The following is a 22615-nucleotide window of genomic DNA, read 5'->3' as shown; positions in this document are numbered from 1 at the left end:
TTACAGATTTGGTGAAATTAGGGTTGATTGAAGAAATTACAGGAAGTACATTCAAACAGCCCGATTCTTCCAGTTTATAAAAAGGGAAGCAATGAAGTACCATACCATTTCATAATTGATTTGCGCGCACTGAACAAGGTAGATCCACAATTTCCTTTAGTCCCAGACGTCACTAAAATATTCACAATGATACCTGTCTCAGCAGAATACTTTAGTGTAATTGATCTAAAAAATGCATTCTTTAGCATACCGGTGAACAAGGACAGCAGATATTTGTTCACGTTCACATTAGGACGATCATTTACATTCACGCGGATTCCGCAAGTTTACACGGAAAGTCCGAGTATTTACAGTAGAGCATTGAAAGAGCAGCTAGACATGCTAGAATTACCAGTGGGTTGCGTACTCTTGCAATACATAGATGATCTGTTAGCTGCTGACACAGAGGAGATTTGTAAAGAAAGCACTGTATTACTATTGTCACACCTAGCCGCACATGGCCATAAAGCTAGTCTGAAGAAATGTCAATATAATCTAAGGAGGTGGCCTATTTGGGCTATCTACTTTTGAAAGAAGGGAGAAGGCGAACGCCAGAACGGATAGAAAGTATTTCTTATATGCCTATTCTAATGACACAGAAAGGAGTCAGAGCCATAAAAAGGCATGGCTTTGTATTGCCGACAATGGAACTGTAATTTTGCGTTAATTGTGAAACCGATGGTGAACTTGACTAGAAAGGATGCGGTCATGCCTTTACAGTGGGATGAGGAATGTCAGAGCGTTTGATCAATTGAAAACTGCATTGTGTTCTGCTCCAGTTTTGGGCACACCAAATTAGGAAAAGGTTTTTAGACTGTGTGTGAAAGTGAAGGATGTGCATTGGTGGTTTTGACACAGGAACAAGGTGGAAGAAATAGGCCCTGCGGCTATTTCTCTTCCGCGCTGGACCCTGTAGCATGCGCACTACCACTATGTTTGCGATCTGTCACGGCGGCTGCTGCATCAGTGAAACAAACGGAAGGGATGGTATTAGGGCATACTTTAATTCTGATGGTGCCACATGCCACAGACATTCTATTAAATAGGACACAGACGCAACACCTCACCTCTGCTAGACTGACAAGATATGAGATTATCTTGTTCGCGCCCCATATCCAAATTATGAGGTGTAGCACTTTGAATCCTGCAGAATTAATGCCACTACCCACAAAAGAAAATGGTGACAACGATTCACCCCCCCCATGATTGTTTAATGGTTACTGAGGAAGAAACGAAGGGGAGGGTTGATTTGACAGACACCCCACAGAAAGAGCCGGACAGAGAGTTATTTTGTGACAGCTCTTGTTTCAAATTACCTGATGGCACAACAACTGCCGCCTACGCTATCACTACCCTAGAGAGCGTTGTAGAAAGCAAAAGAATCCCCTACAACTCGGCACAAGCCGCAGAAATAATAGCATTGACCAGAACCCGCGAGATTTCTGAAAATTTGAATGTGAATATATATACTGATAGTCAGTATGCTTTTGGGGTGGTTCATAACTTTGGTCGACTCTGGGCTGCGAGAGGTTTCTTGACATCACATGGTGCCAGAATTCAACATGGGCCTTTGATTGTACGATTGCTGTCTGCACTTATGTCTCCAAAGCACCTAGCAATAGGGAAATGTGAGGCACATAAAAAGGTAACATGCAATATAGGAAAGGGAAACACATTTGCAGACAGAATTGCAAAACAAACTGCCACTGATTTAAATAATAAAATGATGACAGTCCAGACTGAGGAAGTGCACTGCATGATAGAAGATGGAATTGCCACTGTCAAAGAGATGCAGGCCGAAGCCACAGCCTTTGAAATACAAGGGTGGGCTGAGGGCTCTGCGGAGTTAGATCTGGAGGGTTGTTGGGTGGACAAGGGAACTAAAAACTGGATGTTGCCAAATTCTTATGTGACTGCAATGGTCACAATGGCTCACAGCCCTACTCACATCTGTGAGAATAAAATAATACAGCACCTATCTACGGTATGGCAGAATGCAAACAAAGAAAAATGCAGAGAGGTTGGTGCAGAACTGTATCACGTGTTTACAACACAATGTAGGAAAGGGAACAGTGACTCCAAGAGGCAGTTTTGGCCCGCCCTTTCTGCCTTTTGAGGTAATCCATTTGGATTTCATAGAGATGGAGAGGTGCCAAAACTTGAAATATGTCTTTGTGGTGATCTGTGCATTCAACAAGTGGGTGGAGGCATATCGCTTTAACGACTGCAAAGCAATGAGCACGGCAAAAGTAATGCTTAAAGAATATTTTTCCCGTTTTGGCTTTCCCCCGTGTCCTATGGTCAGATAATGGTCCACATTTTGTGGGCGCAGTGGTGTTACAGATATGTGCGGGTCTTCAGATTGAGATGAGATTTCATAGTTCAAGGCATCCGACTTCGGCCGGTCTTGTGGAGAGGCACTACGGGATCCTCAAGTCAAAAATAAGCAAGATACGTGCAGGAAGCAAGTTGGGTGGATGCATTACCAATAGCGTTATTATGCATGCGTACGTCTGTACAGGCTAGAACTGGGCTCTCCCCATACAAAATCGTAATGGGGAGGCCGGCAAATGTTTGGTGCGCACCTCAGCCAAAACGACTTAGCAAGGTAGAACATCCTGTGCTTAGTACTTATTGTGGCCTTTTAATGCAGAAATTGTGTTTGATTCATCAGCAGGTCCAGGAGGCTCTACCAGTGAGATACACCGGTCCGGGGCACGCGCTGGAGCCAAGCGACTGGGTGCTGCTTAAGAATTTTGAAAGAAAATCATTGTTAGCACCCTCTTGGCATCGCAGGCGGCGATACGGGTGGATGGACGGAAGTCATGGATCCATGCCACCCATGCCAAAAAGATCCCATCCCCACTGAAAGATTTGCCCAATCCAGATGACCGGAAAGAGACAGCGGTCCCAGAAATGAAAGAAAGTGCTGCCAGTCCACCGCCGCTAAAACTGTCCGAGTGGAAAGTGGAAATCGAAACAAAGCCTGAAAAAATTGCCAAAAAGGGGGAAGGACAAAGAGTGCCCCAACGTTGCCCAGCAGAATCTACATCACTGTTGGCTGACACGAAATCTGCATTGCAAATACCGGCAGGCACTAAACGTGTACCCCTTTGGCGCCCACCAGCACGCCAAAGACTGAATCTGCATCACTGGCGCGGCGCACACCAGCACCTGCTGTAGCGCCACAAGCTGACTTTGAGCCTGGATCTGGAAGTGCACCGGCACTGTTCACCGATCACACAATACCAGGAGTGAGGCGATATGATTTACGGCCTCGAAAGACAGTGATCCACAGTTCTTTGGTGCTTATGCGAACATCTGGTCCCGCTCATGGACGGAGAAGGAACTAGAGGTGTAGAGGAGAGAAGCGTGAGAATTGTGCAAGTCGGATAATTCAAGACTCGCGGCGCCTCATAAAAAGTACATGTGTCGGAACCAGAGCGGACAACCTGGGCACACATGGTACTAAGGCAATAGAGAACTGTTCAGAAGTCCTCTGAGCAGTATAAGAGAAGTGATTTTGCCTAAAAACGAATAAGCAATCCAGGCTATAAAGGGCTGGCAGACTGAACTGTGACAATTCCGTTGAACTTATTGACATCAGGACAAGTGCAACGAAGAGCGATATCCGCGATGAACTTTATTAGGAAGAAGGACGATGAGAAACATGTCGGGAGCGCGAGTGATGATCCCCACAACCTACGGCTAAAAGTACGCGAAAAATAACACGACAAAATAGACAGGATAGATTGTCCCCTCCAGTGAAAACATCTGTAATGACGTTTCGTGTAAGAACAGACGGGAACAAAGATGCAGTTCCCCCTTCTTACACAGGTAATTATAACCCGAGAACTGTCCCTTTTTGTCTAAAAAAGAAAGGCTCCTATTCAGTAGTAACATTTACTGGATGCATGAATACAGTGGTATTAAAATGGGAAATAGAACCAGCATACGTGGGAGATCCAGTCTATTTTATATGTGGAGAGAAAGCATATCCTTGGTTGCCCAGAAACTGAGGAGGTACATGTTACCTAGATCTACTGTTCCTGGGAGTGTTCCTCTTAGAAACAGCAGACATGGCCAGACTATCCAGATCTAGAACCAAAAGGTGTAGCGAAGGTGTTTTGATAGCGACTGACGCAGCAAAATCATTAATTCCATTCTTGTCCCAGATAGTGACCTCCTATAACCCAAGGCAGCTGTCCAGAATACTGAAAGATATCAAACACAATGTCAGATTTACTAGTTAACATGACGTTGGAAGAAAAAGGAGTCAGGTTAATGACACTGCAAAATAGAATGGCTCTCGATGTAATCCTGGTTGATCGTGGGGGAATTTGCAAGATTGTCGGATCAGCGTGCTTCCGCATTGCAATGGGTGAAAACTTCTTTTTATTCGGCCAACAACTGTATCAACAGATTAAAGGCGTGAGCATGGGGGCAACTTTTGCACCAGATGTCACCAACCTGTACATGGCCCAGTACGAAGAGGACCTTATCTACCACAACGACAACCCCTACAGATCACACATCAAAATCTGGCGTTGTTACATCGACGATGTACTACTAATAGGAAGGAAGCAAAGACGCACTATTAGCGTTTCATCAATGGCTCAACACACGGAACAACCACATTAAATTCACCATTGAGTGGGACTACCAAGCCATCAACTTCCTCGATCTACACATCTATCGGTCCGGAGAAGTGCTGAAAACAGAACTGTTCAGAAAACTAACAGATAGAAACACCTTGCTTCATTTCACAAGTTACCACCTTCAAGGGTTGAAGTACAATCTCCCCTATGGCCAATTCCTCCGCATACACAGGAACTGCTCTGACATAGAGAAATTCAACCTCCATGCTCAACAACTACAAACACGTCTCGGACAAAGGGGCTATCCCAGAAAATCAATCAGGACCGCCAAAAAGAAAGCAGCCAATACCGACCGCTCGGTCTGTCTTACCACCAAAGAAAAAGATCCCATCAACAGAACTGTCTGTGTCACCACGTACAACCCTGTCGGCAATCTCATAAAATACACTATTAACAAGCACTGGCATCTGATTAAAAACGACGGCAGTCTAGCCAAAAAAACCTTTGTTCGCATTCAAAAAGAACAAAAATTTAAGACACTCTTTGGTACACACGTTCCTGGAACCTACCAAACCTGCTTCTACTAGTGGGACACTTCAGCTGTGGAGAATGTGTCGCCTGCCGATTCACCACAAACAGCAAAACATTCACCCACAACAATCTCTGGAAATTAATCTGGAAATTAAACAGCCACACGAATTGCGAAAGTAGATTAGTCATCTACGCCATCAAGTGTCCCTGTAACTTGGTATACATAGGCAAAACCATTAGACCCATCAAACAAAGAATTAACGAGCACAGGTCCTGCATCAAGAACCAAGTTGAAGACAAGCCCTTGGTGGAACATTTCATCAGGAAAGAACATAACCACAAACAATTCCCCTGTACGGTGGTCCAGCAACTCCAGCCACAACGACGTGGAGGCGACATAAACTTGGCCCTCACAAGACTTGAGCAAAAATGGGTTCACAAATTGGGCTCAGTACGGAACGGCTTAAACATAACCGTCGAATGGAAACATTTCTGAGACACAAACACCTCCAGCATGTCACTACGCAGACACCCACCCATACGAGGGGCCCCGCAGATCTACCACCATCCATTAACACGTCATGCCCATACGCTAGCACTATGAACACAGCGAGTCTGCATCCACACGGCGAGGGACCAGGGCCAGTCAGGATCTGACAAACATCACTTGCTGCCAGCAGGTCCCACTATTTAATGCACTAGAGCTGTGTAGACCGGGTGGATTCTGTCTCAGTTTGTTCTTTGATAAAGGTCTCTATATGTCTTTGATTGTAAATAACACGAGAGGGGCGCCACATGCCCTTGACCCCGTGGGAGACTCCTTGACCACTCCAGTATGCTGCCCAAACTTGACGGGTACACGTTGACCCCACCTCACAGCTTGGAGCACACAGCGCTGCGCTAACATGATTTGACCTATAGGGACTACATTGCCCATCATCCTGTGCGGCCTTGCTTCATTCCACTCCATTGGACATCACGCCCAGCTCCACGCGATTGGCTCCCGCGTCTAGCCTCAGTGTCACAGCACCCCCCGATTGGCTCTTTGCAAGCCCTAGAATAGCCTTTTAGGCACCACCACTCCGCCTTCCATACAGCAAGCACGGCGTTCAGAGGTCCTCGTCCAGCTAAGCACCTGCGAGATTACTGCGGTAAGTTACCGTTAGGAGCACTTTACGTTTTCGCTCCACACCCTCGGCAAGAGGACTGGGCAGCAATTTTAAACGCAACACTAATGCACCACGTTCTCTTCACTCTAATAAACGTTTTTATTCCAGGCACCGTCACGTAGCCCACAATAGCACTAGATTGCCCAGCACGGCATTTGCACATGCAGTGTCTACCATCTGGCCGGCAGTGAGACCCTTGGGTTTTTTACTCCCACGTGAGCACCATTGTCACCCTGGAAGTTCTTCAGCAACCTACTGATCTCGGCCACCCATCACGCACCGAATTCCATCTTGGACACAACAGCACTGATAGTGCACTTAATACCTCAAGGACACGGCCCCCACTACAATCAGTAGGCGTGCCTTTCCCAGCACCTATGAGCACTTTTGGACCACCATCACCACCGGTATTCTGTCCATCACGCTCAGTTCGGGATCCATTACCCCTTATTTTCTGTCCCCTCTCAGATATGGGATCAGTCCTGGCCTATACCAGTCGCACGGGACCCTGAGAAACATCGGCCTGTACAAAACGACAGCCGACTCACCAAGTGCCAGTTATGCACTGGCAATCCTGCATCTTCTAAGGATTTCCTAAACAGTAACCTTCTGCTACCACAGCAGTAGGTAAGCAGTTCTCCAGATCCACCACATGATGTATCGCCTTGGCACTACTTTGCCTGTATTGAATACTTTTAGTACTTAGTCAATCTATACCCGAGATCCTCACAGGTCTGTTTAAATCCACAGATACAACGGACAGCACCGCCACAGGTGCCTCTCCTGACGAAGGCCAGCACAAAGACAGGCGCTTATCAAGCCCCCTTTTTTTGGCCGAAACACACCCTGTGTCGATCCTTGTGACACAACTATACCACCCCTCTCGTGTATGTTATATGTAAATATTGTTGTGTGCACCATGTATAAGCTATGCCTTGGACCTATGCAAGTCTCAGGCGCATGTTTCCCTGCTTTATAGGGTTGTTCTACCCCCTCCAACTGTGGGAAATGTGCATCGATTGAAGTTTTGACCTCAATAATTCTGAGGCCGACACCTATCTGTGTTACTACTATCCATCACCGACCTTGTCCGTTTATATTTCATGTACCTTTCTTGCTTATCAAAAGAACTGTAAAATAAATTGTCTAGTCACCCGAAACTTCCTGTGTTGACACACACAGAGAAGGTTTCTGTTTCCTGTCGGATCTCTTCATCCTGATTTTTTGTCTATTATACGAAACAATAGAAATACAGGTTTCCGAGTTTACCAATGAACGGCCATTTTGATGTAACAAGGATCGCCATGTTGTTTTCTAACAATTGCTCATTGCTTTCTGTTCAAATTGCTTCACAGCACATTTTCTGCTTACACTGCTCGACTGTTAATATTGTTGTCTGAACGTGAAAGGACAAGGCCGCAGGGCTGCAAGGTTAATAAGCGTTCGTTGAAACACAACGTAGTCAGCGCCGGGAAGGAATGTTCGGCTCCCTCCCGAATGTAGCCTTGAAGCAGAGCCGCATGGCATTTAATCATTTCACAGCTGCCAGCCAGTCTCGTTATATGGTAGAATATGTTAGAATAAAGCAGCTAAAGGCTTGAATTATACTCTTCTTACGGCCCCCCTTTACCGAGCCCTGTAGAGCGTGTTGGCTCCCAGGACACGAATAGCACCTCATAGATAGCAAGGTCTGGAATGCGACTCTTCCCCTGTATGTAGCTTGCTTCCAAACAGAAGCACTGTGTTCTGTTCAACAAGGAAAGAGGTCTCCGCACTTGCAAAGTTGCATATTGTTACTAGGATATTTGAAGGTGTCATATTCGTCGAAAGTGTCCATCATCAAACCGAGTTCAAAGAAACCCAATAAAGTGGGGTGTTAAACATGTCACAGCTGATTGTATGATATGCATTTTGTATATATGTAACTGATGTACGTAATTCGCTCTCTTGCATCCCTCGAGGTCTAGAGATACACGTCGCGGGGCGTGAGACCGAGTTGGCCAACTGAGACTATTTGCTTTGCAATAAACCCTAGCTTTGGGAATACAAGCACGTGTCTGGCGTATCCATCGTGTGTGGTGACTTGCCTTGTTTCCATAGAAAGGGGCCCCTTTCAGTGCTTTCCAGATGTGAATCTGGTCAGCGAGTGCTAATCTCCGAGGGTAGATCGCAGTCTGACAATCACAGTGGTATCCTAAGGATCAAGTCAATAATCACAGTGCTTTCCTAGAGGGCAAAGCTAATAATCGCAGTACTATTCTGTAGTGGTGGTTCCTAGATGGGAATCGGGTCAGGAGCAAGCCTGTAATAAACAGTACTTCCCTTGTGAGTACAGGCTAAAAAAAATCACAGTATTTTCCTAGAAGGTGCAAACTAATAATCACAGTACTGTCCTAGAGGGCACGAGCCAATAATCTCAGATATTCTGTAGTGGTGCATTCTAGATGTGAATAAGGTCAATGTGTGGTAAACTCTAAGGGTAGGGCACAGTGTAAATATTGGTAGGGAGAATACTCCAGAATGGCGAATTTCCCTTACCTACCGAGTTCCTCAGCAGCTTTGTTGGATTTCTGAGATTTATTTTTTTCACCTGGCAAGAGCGTGAGCCTTTTTTCCCCACGCTTACTTACATGTGTTTTACTATGTGTGTTTAACATTTTCTTGTGTTCATAGACTGTGGAGCCTCACCCATTCCATAGGCATCATCTTTTTACTGTGTGTTACAACGCACCTTAAGTGCAGTGACACAGGGTTGTCTTTTTGACTTCCCAACTCAGACTCCATTTTCTGGGACGGACTACTGTCTCCCAGAACAACTGTCTCCCAGAACATGTAAAGTTACCATTGACTTTATTAGTCTCTTACAACTCACAGACCCAGTACAAACTATCTTAAATACTTATCCCTTTTTGTCTGTTTCTCTTGGAGCATTGTTTGCTCCCTTTTCATTAAGACTTGACTGATGGCAGTGGTAACTACCCTATTTTTCTTACCGCGGTTATCTTAAATAACCCTGGTATTGTTTTAGGCTATCTTGGTAGCCTCGAACTTAAACCCGCTAGACCATATACATTTTTATACGGTTCTGGCTGGGTTTAGTCACCATTTCTTTTTGTAAAAGTCTTTCTCATGTTTTACTCTGTATACCAAACCAGGTTTGGTTCCTTCGTTTGCTGTCCTTCTGCGCAGAAGCCCTCCTTAGGCATCTGTATGTCTGGAGGGGACAGGATGCGAGCGAGGGGTTTAGGACTCCCTGCACACGGGATCCTTGGAGACCCATGTCACACTCTGATATGATTGGCTGTGGCGACTGCCACCCTGCTGTGTGATTGACAGCCAGGCTGTGTGAATGGGCAAAAACTGCATAAAAAGCAGGTCTCTGGGGCTGGAAAGGCAGAGTCATCACTGGATCGAGAGAACCGAAGAGGAGCTGACAGAAGAGTACCCCTACCACGACAACCTCCCGGTGAAGCCCTGCTGCAGGTCCGAATCTTCATACTCCGACGACAGGGAAGATCTGCAAGGAATCTTCTCCCCTTGAACCGGTGGGAACAACTAGTTTACCAAACTGCTCGCCAGGCCTCCCTTCTCTGGTCGAATTTGCTGTGCAAGCTACAGTGAACCGGATAGCCAAGAGGAATGGACCCTGCTTGCGTTTTAAGGAGTGCACCTTTTATTCGTTGCTTTGCTCTGCTGCTGGTTTCTTCCCTGGGCAGTGCAGGACCCTCCTGTCTTCCTACTTCATGTCAGTCTGACAGTCGCTTCAGAACCCGCGACATCCGCCTCAGCTACAGCCTTCCTCTCCATTTAAAGGTACTTTTCAAATCCGGTTGTTCGTTTTGTCCAGCCGTGGTGAAAGTGTGTGAAACCTTTCACCAATCCGATGGCTTGTCCTCCATTCTATAAGCTAAATTTTCTGCCAACCAACTTCGTCCTGAACTCTTGGCAAAGACTTAACTGCGAACTACCCTGAACTGTGTGATCTTGAGCAACAGATGTTGACCCATTAACATTAGCCCGGGACTATTGAACTGATTTCGTCACTGTAGTTCCTTTTTCTAGATTGCCCTGCCTATTACTTATTGGTACTGCTACACATTGTTGATAACTTTGTCTTTCCCTCCCTTTTTTGAATTACTGGAGTGCCATTTTGCTCACACTTCATTTTGAGCCTAACTTGTCCATAATCTATTGGGTGTGTAGTGAATTAAGAGTGTGATTTTTTAACTGCTTCACTTTAGTGAAATGTTTTACAACTGATGTGTAAATAAATGTATATTCTTTTACTTAGAAACCTTGAGTCAGTGTTTGTTTGAATCACAGTAATTGTGTAACTATTGATACTGCTCACTTACTCGAGATAGGTCTGGCTGCTCAGCCATCGCTACCACTTTACTGTGTAGTACAGGATTGTACCAAAGGTGAATTTGTACTGTCACTTGTAGTCCTAATTGTGTGTGGTGTTCCCAAAGGGTACTGCATATAATTCTGCCTAACAACTATCCTAAGGAATAAGCCAATAATCACAGTACTATCCTAGAAGGAAGAGGCTAATAATCACAGTACTATCTTCGAGGGCACAATATCACAGTACTATCACAGTGCAAGTATGTGTGTTATGTGGCAAGGCTTACAGAGTAGAGGGATTGCTCTACTACCCACCGTGGCCACCTTTACCTTGTTTGTCGCTGCCGGTTGACGGCTGCCCACTGGCTTCCCCTTTGGACACCTGCAGACACTTTCTGGAGCTGCTTCTGATGGAGCCGCCCTTTGCCTTGGTGCCCTTAGCCGCAGGGGCTGCCGGTCAGAGGGCTGCCCTGGGAAGGTCAGCTAAGAGGGACTATCTAGCCAATCAGTGCTGGTGGGAGGGCTGGGAGGCGGGAGCAGGGAAGTAGGAGAGGAAAGCACTGCTGCCGGGGAGGAAGCCCAGTGCCTGGACCCGGTAGGGCTCATCTTTTATTGGGCAGAGGTGTGCACAGGGCCTGGAGGGTCTTTTTGCCAAAAATCAGACTCACCAGTAGCTCGAGCGAGTGGACCTGCAAGCTTAAGGCAGCTGGTGATTACACCGTGCAGCTGGGGTAGTGATGTCCAATCAGGGCTGGTAGAAGGGGTGGGAGGTGGGAGCAGGGAATGAGAGGAAAGCATAGCTAACCAGATGTTTCCGGATAGTAGTGATCAATATTTTCATCTTGTCTGTACATCTATATATCTATCTCCTTCACTACCAAACACTGTAGTAAGCCTACAGAGCTTGCTTTGCTCCATGATTAAGATTGCATTATATATTAGCACCTGCAGTAGAAATAGCTGGGCAAGCTGTTTTCAAAGCATTTTTATCATATTTATTGATGTCCATTCATGCTGCTAACCTTTGACAGACTCACCCAGGGCTCAAAGTATTTTTGCCCAATCGCATAGTCAAGTAGTTTTTAAGAAGGGCTAGTGCCATTTGGATGGGATGTTTGAAAATTCTTTAAACCTTATTTGCAGTACATGTCAAATAAAAAAGTTTCACTGTGCATGGCTGACCTCTGAGTGGCAGCAGTGTTGCAAACTTAAGTGGGTTTGTGGTGACATGCTCCATTTTACAGAAAGCACATTTACATTGTTATCGATTGCCATGGTTCTAGTGCATTTCTCTTCGGTCGAGTGGGCAAAGTAAGTTATTCGACCTGCAGGTATAGTGACATTTTAAAGAATTTGCAAGGCCTGGCTTCTCTCACCTACTGTTTTACCTCAGCGGTACAGAAAACCGCTGTATTGTTACTTATTTTATATCTAGGGTACAAGTATCTTCTGGTGGCATTAGAAAAATATTAGTACAACATTGCTAATCAAATAGGTTTGTTTACTAATCAAGAACATTTTAATTAGCAATCTCTGCTAATCCATTTTTGAAAACTAATTTATACCCATCATGGCTTCCCAACTTACAGCTATACTGTAAAAGAGAACACAGTGATAGTCACTATACCCAAATCTAAAGGAGGCCTGGTCGACAGGGTAAAACTGAACAAGCACGATAGATTAACATCCATCTCCACTGCACATACAAGTGTAGCCTCAACCCAATTTGGGATTTCAGCTACTACACGACTCTTGCAGAATAGATACTGGTGTCCCGGGCTTAGTAAAGAGGTACAACAGTAAATTGCCCCATTTGTTATAGACAACAGGTGGCAATTCCTGCAAGCCACCAGTAGGCACACTAACAAAAGCAACAGTGCTTTTTGAATGCATGGACCTTGATCGGTGGACCACATAGATCCACCAACACCAGTCAACAAGTACAAATATATGTAGTCATGGTGGACTTGTGCACTAGTTTCACTTGGCTTATTCGTCAGAAGAAAGCATATTGTAAAGAGATCATAAAGGGTTTGCTGTCCTTAACTAACAGCACCAAATTCACTCCAAGCTAGCAATGGGTCAGCCTTGTCAGGCAAAGCTTTAAGAGTGGCCCTGTCAAGCTGGGGCTGTACTCTGGAAGTCTTTGCCCACAAGCTAAGTTCAGAGCCAATAGGATAGTAAGGTAAGCCTTTTACTAAATGCATCCTTTCTTCTGGTGATAATGGCGTATGTTACGTTCCTATAGTGCAGTGTAGCATAAATAATCTACCTTGCCTTTCTCAATGTCAGGGTAAAACTCCTTAGGAGTTGGTATTTGGCGCACCAATATATAGGGCCGATTTACACAATTCTTGTTAGATCTCTCACCAGCTGTTCCTCAAACTTCCCAAGAGACTCCTTCGATAGCGAAGAAGCACCACAGCATCAAGACGAAAGTCATTGACTGACCGTGAAATCTGGGCAAGTGTCCTAGAGAAAATTCATGAAGACTCATGACAGAAAACCAAAGCACTTGGACTGCACTACTGACCTCTTGTGAAGGTACTGAAATGTACAGGCTCAAGAACAGCAGTCCTCCCAGCACTGCCTCCTGAGAAGGTTACTCAACAAGTGTCACAGGCCCTCAATTAGGAGTAAGCTGGTCTGGAATAAATGCTAGGAATAATGCTGGTACTACTGGATCCAGCATGAGTTTGCCGGTAGGAGAATGAAACTACCGGCAGGCTTGACCCGTCAGTTCAGGCCCCTTACCAGCAGAGAATTGCCGGTACTAGCGGTGCTGGAGATCGGGGCAAACTCCATGGAATAGGAACTTACTGCCATTGCCAGCACCTGTAATATCCCGGTGATATCGGTCACCGTTAACAAAGTTTGACAATAACCTGCCGGTAGCAGCGGCAAACTATGAGAGCCACAGTCCATCTTAACACATCATATGGAATCTCAAGAATTAAATAATCCTCCCACTCAAGAATCTTTTAATTTTACATTTCTCTTTGGAGTACACTTTTATGTTTGCCTGAAGACCTATGCTACGAAAACATTTTGAAAAACTTAGAATTTTGGAAAAAAATGAAAATGTGAAGAAACCAATGATTGAATGGAATACTTATGCAAAGGAAACAGAATCATAGGGTGAGTAGCATCCACAATTCAGGATAATTGAAATATGCTGAATAACCGAATGATGCTAAAAAATATAGTTGATACCATTATTGATTTATACACAGTTTTGTAGAAAGCTCTCCTGATGAGCCACTACAAAAAGTGGTGAAACGTGTGGAGAGAACAAATTGGAAGTTTCCAATGCAAAACTGTGAGAACATTTGACTCGTAGGATTAAAATTGATTCACAAAAAGTGATTGATCTTTTGTTTCTTCTCGTTTAAACTCAAAAACCAGTTGGCGCAATTTTGTTTGCTGTGAGGCAGTCACATTAGCGGGTTCCTTCCTTCGTTAGACAACCGGAACCAGAGCACTACTACAGTGTGGATTAGTTTTGTGTGACTGCAAATCCTCTTTAAAAACCTCATGACAGCCTAACAAAGCAATAAAGGAAGGTAAATATGAACATATTTCAAATGCCTCAGGCATTCCAAAAGACTGGAATCTTGAGGCAATGAAGGTCGTAAATGCCACAAAGGTTGAAGCAAAGGGCCTTGCACAGCTTGGGCTTCAAAAATACTTCAAATGTATGCTAATTCTGTAGGCAGAGCATGTCAACTAATGGCAAAGTAAGAACCTTTACGTGGGGTGGTTAGTGTAATAGGTATATGGGGAAGGTCCGGTAATTGGTCAGCAATCCTAGACAGGATAGGCACCTAGAAAAGGCTGCGGCCAAAAGGGAGGCAAAGAAACTGAACCTACCTGGAAGAAAAATGTCCGAAAAATCCAAGGACTGGCCATACCCCCCCCCCCCCAATCGAGATGGCCCATTTCGCAGCTGATCACTTCATTGGTTTGCTGCAGGTAATCTACAAGCTGACGAGATTTGGTAGTGGATATGGTGCATATCATCAAAGAGGACCTGGAAGCTCCACAGCATGAACAAACAATTGTTGAAATTCTGAAGATTATAGACTTCCTGGACACTCTACAGGTGTCCCAGCCTAATCGATCAAAGCATGGCCAGAGCAGCTAGAACTTAATCTATCCAAACAAGCTCAGAGGCAGACTCTTTCAGAGTCCATCTACACTTTGCCGAGTATACTCAAGAAAACATTCTACAGAATATCGGTGTTTGACAAAGACCGAATGTCATGGACACAGATGGGATCCTCAATAGTCCTGTGGCATTATAAATACCTCTATGGTGTGAAGAACTGCAGTCCGCGGGTACCGTGCATCAAGTAGATCAGTAGATACAAACTCTACGAGGTGACCTACACGCATGCCTGCTTGAATCGTGAGGGCTCTACAGTACAACTGTATTGCCTGAGGAACTGTGTGGGAACACACGACAGGACATTCATCATATCAGCCCATGTGAGCAGAATTCAAGTACAACCAAGTGCATGCCGAGCCCAATTTGAAGGGGAACCTTCAGGAGCAAAGCTCTACTATTACCTAAAGGACCCTTCATTGTGCAGTTCAGTGCTTCATGGTGTGGTGTGCTGTGGAGATTGCCAGCTTGACCACCATCTTAAACCTGGTGAACTGTTGCAGTTCTATTCTACACCCACCAGTGAAGATTGAGCTTATGCAATTGGACTGGCCTGAAGTGAAGCAACTAACAAGGAGACAGGCATATGTCCTGGATATGAAAATGCACTGCATTAGAATCACAGAGACTTTCATAGAAGCATCAAACAGAACTGCCGTCAGCCAAAGACCTACTGGAACAATAGCAGAATGGCCAAAGGAGATTCATGCCCGGTTGAAAAGCTCTAATACAACAAATGAGAGGTCCTCCCTGAGCTCCATCTACTGGCGGACACATACAGTTGCTTTCTTCAATCTATTTAAAGAACTTCTTTGTAAACTTAGGCACAGGGATCACACCTGTGCTCTATATCCTTGTAGCTGGGTTCATCCCGATCAGTTCTACTTCGTCGTGACAAGTAGCAGTGAACTTGTCAAAGCACCAAAACCGCATCCTGAATAAAATAAGAAAACTGTTTGGAACTTTTCTTGTGGCAAACATCTACCCATCTCATTCACCAGCGACTGTTAGCACCCGAAGGTTGTCTGCCGATCAGTACCTGCTGCAGCGGGCTCTTCTCAAAAAGAAATGCTTATGTTTCAATATGTAGTAACTAGTGAAGATTCTGAGTGAATACATTTTAGCAAATCAGTATTCTGCCATGTTTTACATGTTCTCTTGTCTCTTTACTCTTATTTCCATGATACCTTTGATGCCTCTTCGGCCTGTTCTATGTCTCATGGGGAGGTGACATGTCTGCACATATTAGCCATGCTTAAAATGGCATGTGGCCTAAGCCGCAGACCAGGTCTCCTGCTAAATGCACAGTGCAATGAAAACACTTTCCTATTTAGTGAAATGCAGGGCGCAAGATTTGCTTTATCATGTTGCAATACTAATGTACAGTACAATAAGATGTATTCAATAGTCCAAGCAGCACGCCAACGGCCTTGAGCAAGGTATAAAACATAGATAACTGCAAACACCGAACAAAGGCTGTACTTTCTGTGGTGGTATTCTGTAGTTTTAAATAGGATTATGTAGCCCACTGACACTTCTTGGAAAAATGCTTAGTGCTGAATGACGAAAGTGGTCCTTGGCAACAATTTTTACAAGAAAGGGGTTGTCCACTGAATGCTTTTGTTGGAAAAATGGCAAATGGCGAATGATGCTCGTGTCCTTGATATTTTTGTTTAGAACGATTTTCAGTGCAGGACCCATTTTGGTGATTGTAGGCGTGAAATAGGGACGAAAAAACAAGGTATGAATAGCTTAAGCTCAGTCACTGCACGGAGCTGTTTTGGGTGGCGAAGCAGGAAGACCAGGAGGCAGATGGCTGGAAGGAGAGAAAGCAGTGAGGCTTTCCAGATACTCCCTTCTAATTCGTTTAATAGATTTAGGAAGCCCCAAGCTGTATTCCGGCTATTTTAAAAAGGAATGCATCCGTACTTTAATTCTTTTTTTGCTGCTTTGGGAAAGATCTTTGTAAGTCCCCCCCCCCCCATCTTCCCCCTCCACCCATATAATTCTTTTTGAAGCATTTATTCTTGATGAAAGGTTTATGGTGCAGTAATAGGAGGCGTTTTCCCCCAGTTTTTTTTTTTTCAGGATTTCCTTTTTACCTTGAATTTTTCCAGGCATTCAATCCCGCAGCCTGCCTCTCTCCATCGTCTACAGTTAGTATGGGGTGGGTTTTCTGCCCTTCATAAAACGGCATTGAGGCATTGATTGAAGCAGATGCTTCTATGAGGTTGCCTATGATTTGTTGATGCAGGCGCTATATTGCCTAGCATGATTTGTGAGGTTACCCATCACAACCTGTTGAGGCAGATGGTTGGTTTACAAGGGGACTATGATTTCTTGGAGAGGGTTGATCAGTCTTAGTCTTGATTTAAAGTAGATGCAAAAGACAATGATTTCAGCCTTTTCATTAATAACTGTGCATTTTAAGTGTAGTGTATAGTGACGACAATTATGGCAGTTACTTTATCAAAAGGATCATAATTAAATGAATACTTTTTGTATGTGTGCATTTGAACATGAATATTAAGTGTGGGACATCTATTTGAAATGTGTATTGATATGTTATATATGTTATGTTATATATGGTACATGTCTTAATACACAAATGAAGCGTTACTGAATGGTGTGAGCGTGGACTATCAATAAAAATTACGTGACATTGGTAAATCTCTCATGTGTTGGCAATAGAGAGCAGCCACACACCGCAGGGGACTTTGCCTGCTCCCTTTACTTTTGCAGTGACTGGTACATATATTTTCCTACCCCTACTCCCAACAGCCCCTGCTGAGGGTGGAGGGAAGACTCTGGAGGTAGGGGTGATACAACTCACATTACTGCTACTGATCAGGTGGAATTATTCCAGAGATAATACTGCAAGAGTGGGCCTCATTTCTAGACAAGCATCTTTGAAGCTCGCTTACAGAATGTTAAGCAAATCCACAAAGAGGTCAGCGTAAGCTTTCAGAAAAAAAAACTTAAAGTGTAAATGTTCCTTGGTTTTTAAATCCTGTCTGAGGATTACAAAAGAAAGTGATATAACCACACCCGCATAAGATATTGCAAGTTTAACTTTGCTTCCTTACTGTGGAGTTAAATGTTTATCCATTAACAAATTCAAAGTACCAACATTGACTAATTAAAAACATCTGACTATTTACAGATTAATGGCAGTACAATGCAATACATGGGAATTCAGCTTTTGGAGAAAGCAAAATACAAATATGGATATTCAGGCTGCAAAGTAAGGTCCTCAATGAACAAGTTTAGGTCCAGTTTGCAGTAAAAGTAATTCAATCATACAGACATGCAGTTGCTCCAGAGCTCTTGTATATAAAAACAAGCATTACATGCGGTTTTGATATTATTTCAAGGCATCACATCTCTGCTATTATAAAACATTTGTTTCCGACTTTTGAACTCTCGTAAGGTTTGAAAATTGCAATGCACCAAGTGGGTATACCTCAGCAGTAACCAGTCTTACCATATATAATTTAAACAGAATAGGAAATTGCTCACCTTGTAAACTAGAGCAAGGGGTCATCTCGCACCCACTGCTGTAGGAGGATTCTTTGGAGTCCATTGTTGATATGGTGGCTGCTTTTCTGAAGAGATTGACTGTGGATTGGAGGAGACAAAATATGAACAGCATGACCAAATTATGGGATAAGATGTGCCCGATAAGTATCTGAAGTGGCTATGTTGCAAAGTGGCATTTTGCCTAATGTGGCACACATCCTTGCAAAGGCATGCCCTTCTACTTATTGTAATCATAAATGGGCGGGTTTTGGATTGAAAGAACAGTATAGATGACCGAGAGTGGGAACAAGGAAAATAGTTTGCTTGAAAGGGAAACAAACGTAACAGAGATACAGGAAGCAAAGAGAAAAGACAATAGGATATCATTTGAAAGGAAAGACTAAGGAGAGGGTGTGACAGACTCATCTTATAAAATGTGTCTATGCCCAACAGTGTGAGAAGATTAGGCTAATCAAAAGCAAGATGAATATAGGACAGTAACTCAAGACCTTCCTTTTCTCTTCCTCTTTCTCCTTCTCCTTTCTCTTCAATCCACCCTCATTCTCCTCCCTAACTCTGTTATGTTTTCCTGACTGGTTGGGTGATTCGCCTACAGGTCCCAGGCCCCCCACCCGCCAGTCTGTTGCACTTGTCTCCAGGCCGCTGCACTGGATCAACATTACGGCACTTCAGCTTACGCTCCTTGAGCGGGGCCACCTCTCTGCACATAACCCAGGGCCCTGCATGACCGGACTCTTTGCCCTCCCCACCCCGGTCTCTTCACCTCCGGCTGTATGTATGCATTACCTAAATTTAGGGGTTTTGTTTTTTCCTATGTGAGCCTGTGCGCTTTCTAATTTAGCTGACCTCACAAGTTCCCAATCTTGTAATGATTGTGAGGTACACACTTGGTGTTTTCATACAGTGTTATGTTTTATTCAGTTAGAGTGGCTGAAAGACGTTAACGAGAAACAACAGATCAGCGTCAAACACGACTCCATGCTCAGCAATCATGCGATTATAATCACCTTGCATTCGGTACAACCCAGCAGAAGATTATAGTTTGAGCCGGCATGTTCTCATCGGCACCATGACTGAAGTGTGCCCTTATTGCAAGGCTCTGAAATTTAATGGAGAAACAAGAAACAAAAAGGAACGTGTTGCGCCGGCAGGAAAATTAAACTGCCTCAACTTGGAGAACTACCAGAGCCATTAAAAACTTTGCTTGCTTGATATAATGCTGAATCAAAGCATTTCCTATCTAACATCAGGAAATACAACTCATGCTTCCAAATGACATTGTTCGGCGCAGAAATTTTAACAGCTCAATTCATGCCAACTTGCGTTTGCAATCACCATCAACAAAGCTCAAGGCCAATCATTATAATTGTGGGGTTTAGATCTAGACACGGATTGCTTCTCACATGGACAATTATATGTTGCTTGTTCTACAGTCGGCATACAAGACAATCTCGATATCTGAACAGACAATGGAACAACAAAAACTATTGTATACACACAAGCATTGTGAAAGTAGAAACATGTGCTCTCTCTTTTTTTTCTTTTCCAATTAAACCGTACTGAGCCACAGCAACGCAAGGCCGGGGACAGCTAATATATATATATATATATATATATATATATGAAAAAACAAACTTTAGTTAATATAGAGTTAACATGATCTGAGTCAAGATGGTTGTCACTTCACATTCATCAAATGTCCAGGTTAGTTGAGGAATTGGAGCTCCTCAGTCTTAACTTAGTTTGTTCACAGAATCGCAAGAGTTTTGTTAGATTAGATCTTCTCCAGGGTACACTGGCCATGGACTTTGACTGCAGCCACTGATTGTTTTGCACCAAATACTAAGAAAGACTGAAGGAAAGAGGTCATGACATACCACCATGACTCATATACCCCTGTATAGCAACTAACCAGAAACCAACCAATGCTCTTTGGCTGTGTGCACTATCCACACTGCAAACAAATGGGCAAAGTGACATTGTGCCACTGGCCATGGCCACAGTCATTGGCAGTGTCCACTACCCAGTAGGGTGAAAGGCCATGGCCAGTGACCCAGGCCAACAATCGAGGCCAATATCGCCCTCAGTAATAATATTATCAGATCCTACTACTAAAAAGGATCATGGACCATGAGCAGAATTGGGGGCCGAGTAGAGTGGGTTAGTTTCACTTAGGCAAGGAAAATAGTTGCATAACCACCGGTGGATGAACATAGTTTGGTTCAGACACTCGAGCAAGCAGTGCTGCATGAAGGAAAGATTCAGAGTGCACAGGTAAATGAAAAAGACGCAAGATAGAGCCTTGAAAGGAACACCTTTGTGTAGAAACAGGAGGGAAGGCAAGAAAAGGGTAGAAATGAAGCGCAACATTATTAGCAGATTGTGCTAATCGTAACCCAAATGTTTTTTATATCGCTGCAATCACAAATGAATGCTGGGGGAGGTCACTTAGAGCTCTGACAAATCATATGTGCTGTGAATATCGTTCCACGTGTGTTTTATATTTGCTTTTTTCATGCGTTAGGGCCCATGTACAAGAAGTGAGAGAACAAGATTGCCTGATAAAAGCTGATCACCTATATAAGCTGACGATTACCTATATATGCGCGTAACTGGAAAGTGTGCAGTGGTTTTTATTTTGTCTAGAGCCTCTCCCTTTTGCGTTCAGGAGTAAACACACTACCAGGTCTGGTTCTGCGTGGCTGAACTTTCAAGGTGAAATAATTTCTACCTATATATTTGGTGGTGATGCCAGGGACGTTTAAATTAGTGCACCAGCCAGATGTGGCATTGTAGCGTCAACAGTGTGCTCTACTCGAAGTGAACTCTAAAGATAAAAGGACATTATGGTTTTTAGGAATTGTGAGTTACACAGACAAGGAGCGACCTGTCTGAGGTTAGCGTGCAAAATGTGGGCGACTACCCAGATTCTAAATTCTTTTCTCTAGGAACGTGGTTGTCAGATACTATGAATTTTAGACACGAGCGTTAATTTCAGAGATTGAAAAGGAAACGCCTGATGCATTGTTTGCAGAGGGCACAGTGTTGCACTCGTGTTTAGTTAGGCTATGTGACTGTGATAAGTTCCAGTGAAACAGTATAATTCGGTTGGGTGAAAAAATGTCGTTCATTCTGCACAGGGTATCAGATTTTCGGAGCCATAAAGGAAAAACAATGCTGATCTATATTAAATGTTAAGGTATTTATGTCGCTCACCGTCACCAACGGAGGTGGTCCCCAGGCACTCTGGCGGATCTGCAAACATGAAGGGGTGGGGCGTTTGGTTAGCCGGGAGAAGAGGGAGTAGGAGAGGTGGTGTGCTGTTGGCGGCTTCAGCTTGGTGTACACCGTGCGCTGTGCTTTGGTGTTCGTATTGGACCGGGGCACAACCACGTGTGCTGGTGGTGGTTTATGTGTTAGTTTGTTGTTGATGCAGTGTGGTGAAGTGTGTGCGGTTTGCTGGGCGAGAGTAGGTTGTTTGAATTCTCGTGCGAGTAAGGTATGCAGAGATTTAAATATGCTTAGTGGTGGGAGGATCCTGGTTGGCACAACTTGTTTGGTTTAAATTAGATTAGTACCGATGCGATTAGTTGCTGCTATCCTTTCTTGACCGTCTGGCTGTAGAGGGTTTTAGCGCTGTGCACTCCCTCTTGTATTCTAATGAACTATGTATAGTGAGATTGGTGCGTCTATTCTCCTCTTTGGGTGTCGGAGCACAAGTTGTGGTGTCCTCTTTCCCTACTGGCTATGTGAATTTGTCTGCTGGAACTTAAGGTGTGGTACAGGGCCGGGAAGCTATGGATGAGTCATCTAAGTGTTTCCGCCTTGATCTGTCTGTGTGTGTGTTCAGTATTTAGAGTCCTCTTGTGGCTATCTCTCATTATGTCTTATAGTATGCTGTGGAGTGCGTTCCTTAGATTCTGTTTGTATTCGGAGATGCTTGGTGGGAACCGGGATGAGAGGTTTTAAAAGCACAAGAGAATTTAAAAAAAAAAGAAAAAAAAAAAAAAATCACAAAACAGATCTAAGAGGAACAATTTCACATTAGAATGAGCTGCAAAATATGTTCCAGGCCCTGGGAGCAGAACCAACAGCAGCATGGATGCCAGGATCAGCGGGAAAAGAATATGAAGTATCTCAGGCTGACAGAGAGGTGGCGGGGCTCCAAGTCAAAAGGAGAGGATTTTACAGAGGGAAAGAGATGTATAATGATGTCCAGCTAAATA

The 22615-nt window shown here is 44.1% G+C and overlaps 1 long non-coding RNA gene across 1 annotated transcript in view; it reads right to left on the bottom strand.

Annotated features, from left to right (window-relative positions):
* Positions 1 to 22615, bottom strand: part of LOC138581960 (uncharacterized) — a 126557-nt gene that overhangs the window by 26949 nt on the left and 76993 nt on the right. The window contains exon 2 of the long non-coding RNA XR_011304905.1: positions 18369 to 18467. This is a non-coding gene — a long non-coding RNA (uncharacterized lncRNA). The remainder of the gene's footprint in view (positions 1 to 18368; positions 18468 to 22615) is intronic.

This window comes from Ambystoma mexicanum, chromosome 3q (genome assembly GCF_040938575.1).
Source record: "Ambystoma mexicanum isolate Mex_15411 chromosome 3q, UKY_AmexF1_1, whole genome shotgun sequence".
In the NCBI taxonomy this organism is placed as follows: domain Eukaryota; kingdom Metazoa; phylum Chordata; class Amphibia; order Caudata; family Ambystomatidae; genus Ambystoma; species Ambystoma mexicanum.
The sequence above is the reverse complement of the archived record's forward strand: the minus strand, read 5'-3'. Positions and strand labels throughout refer to the sequence as shown.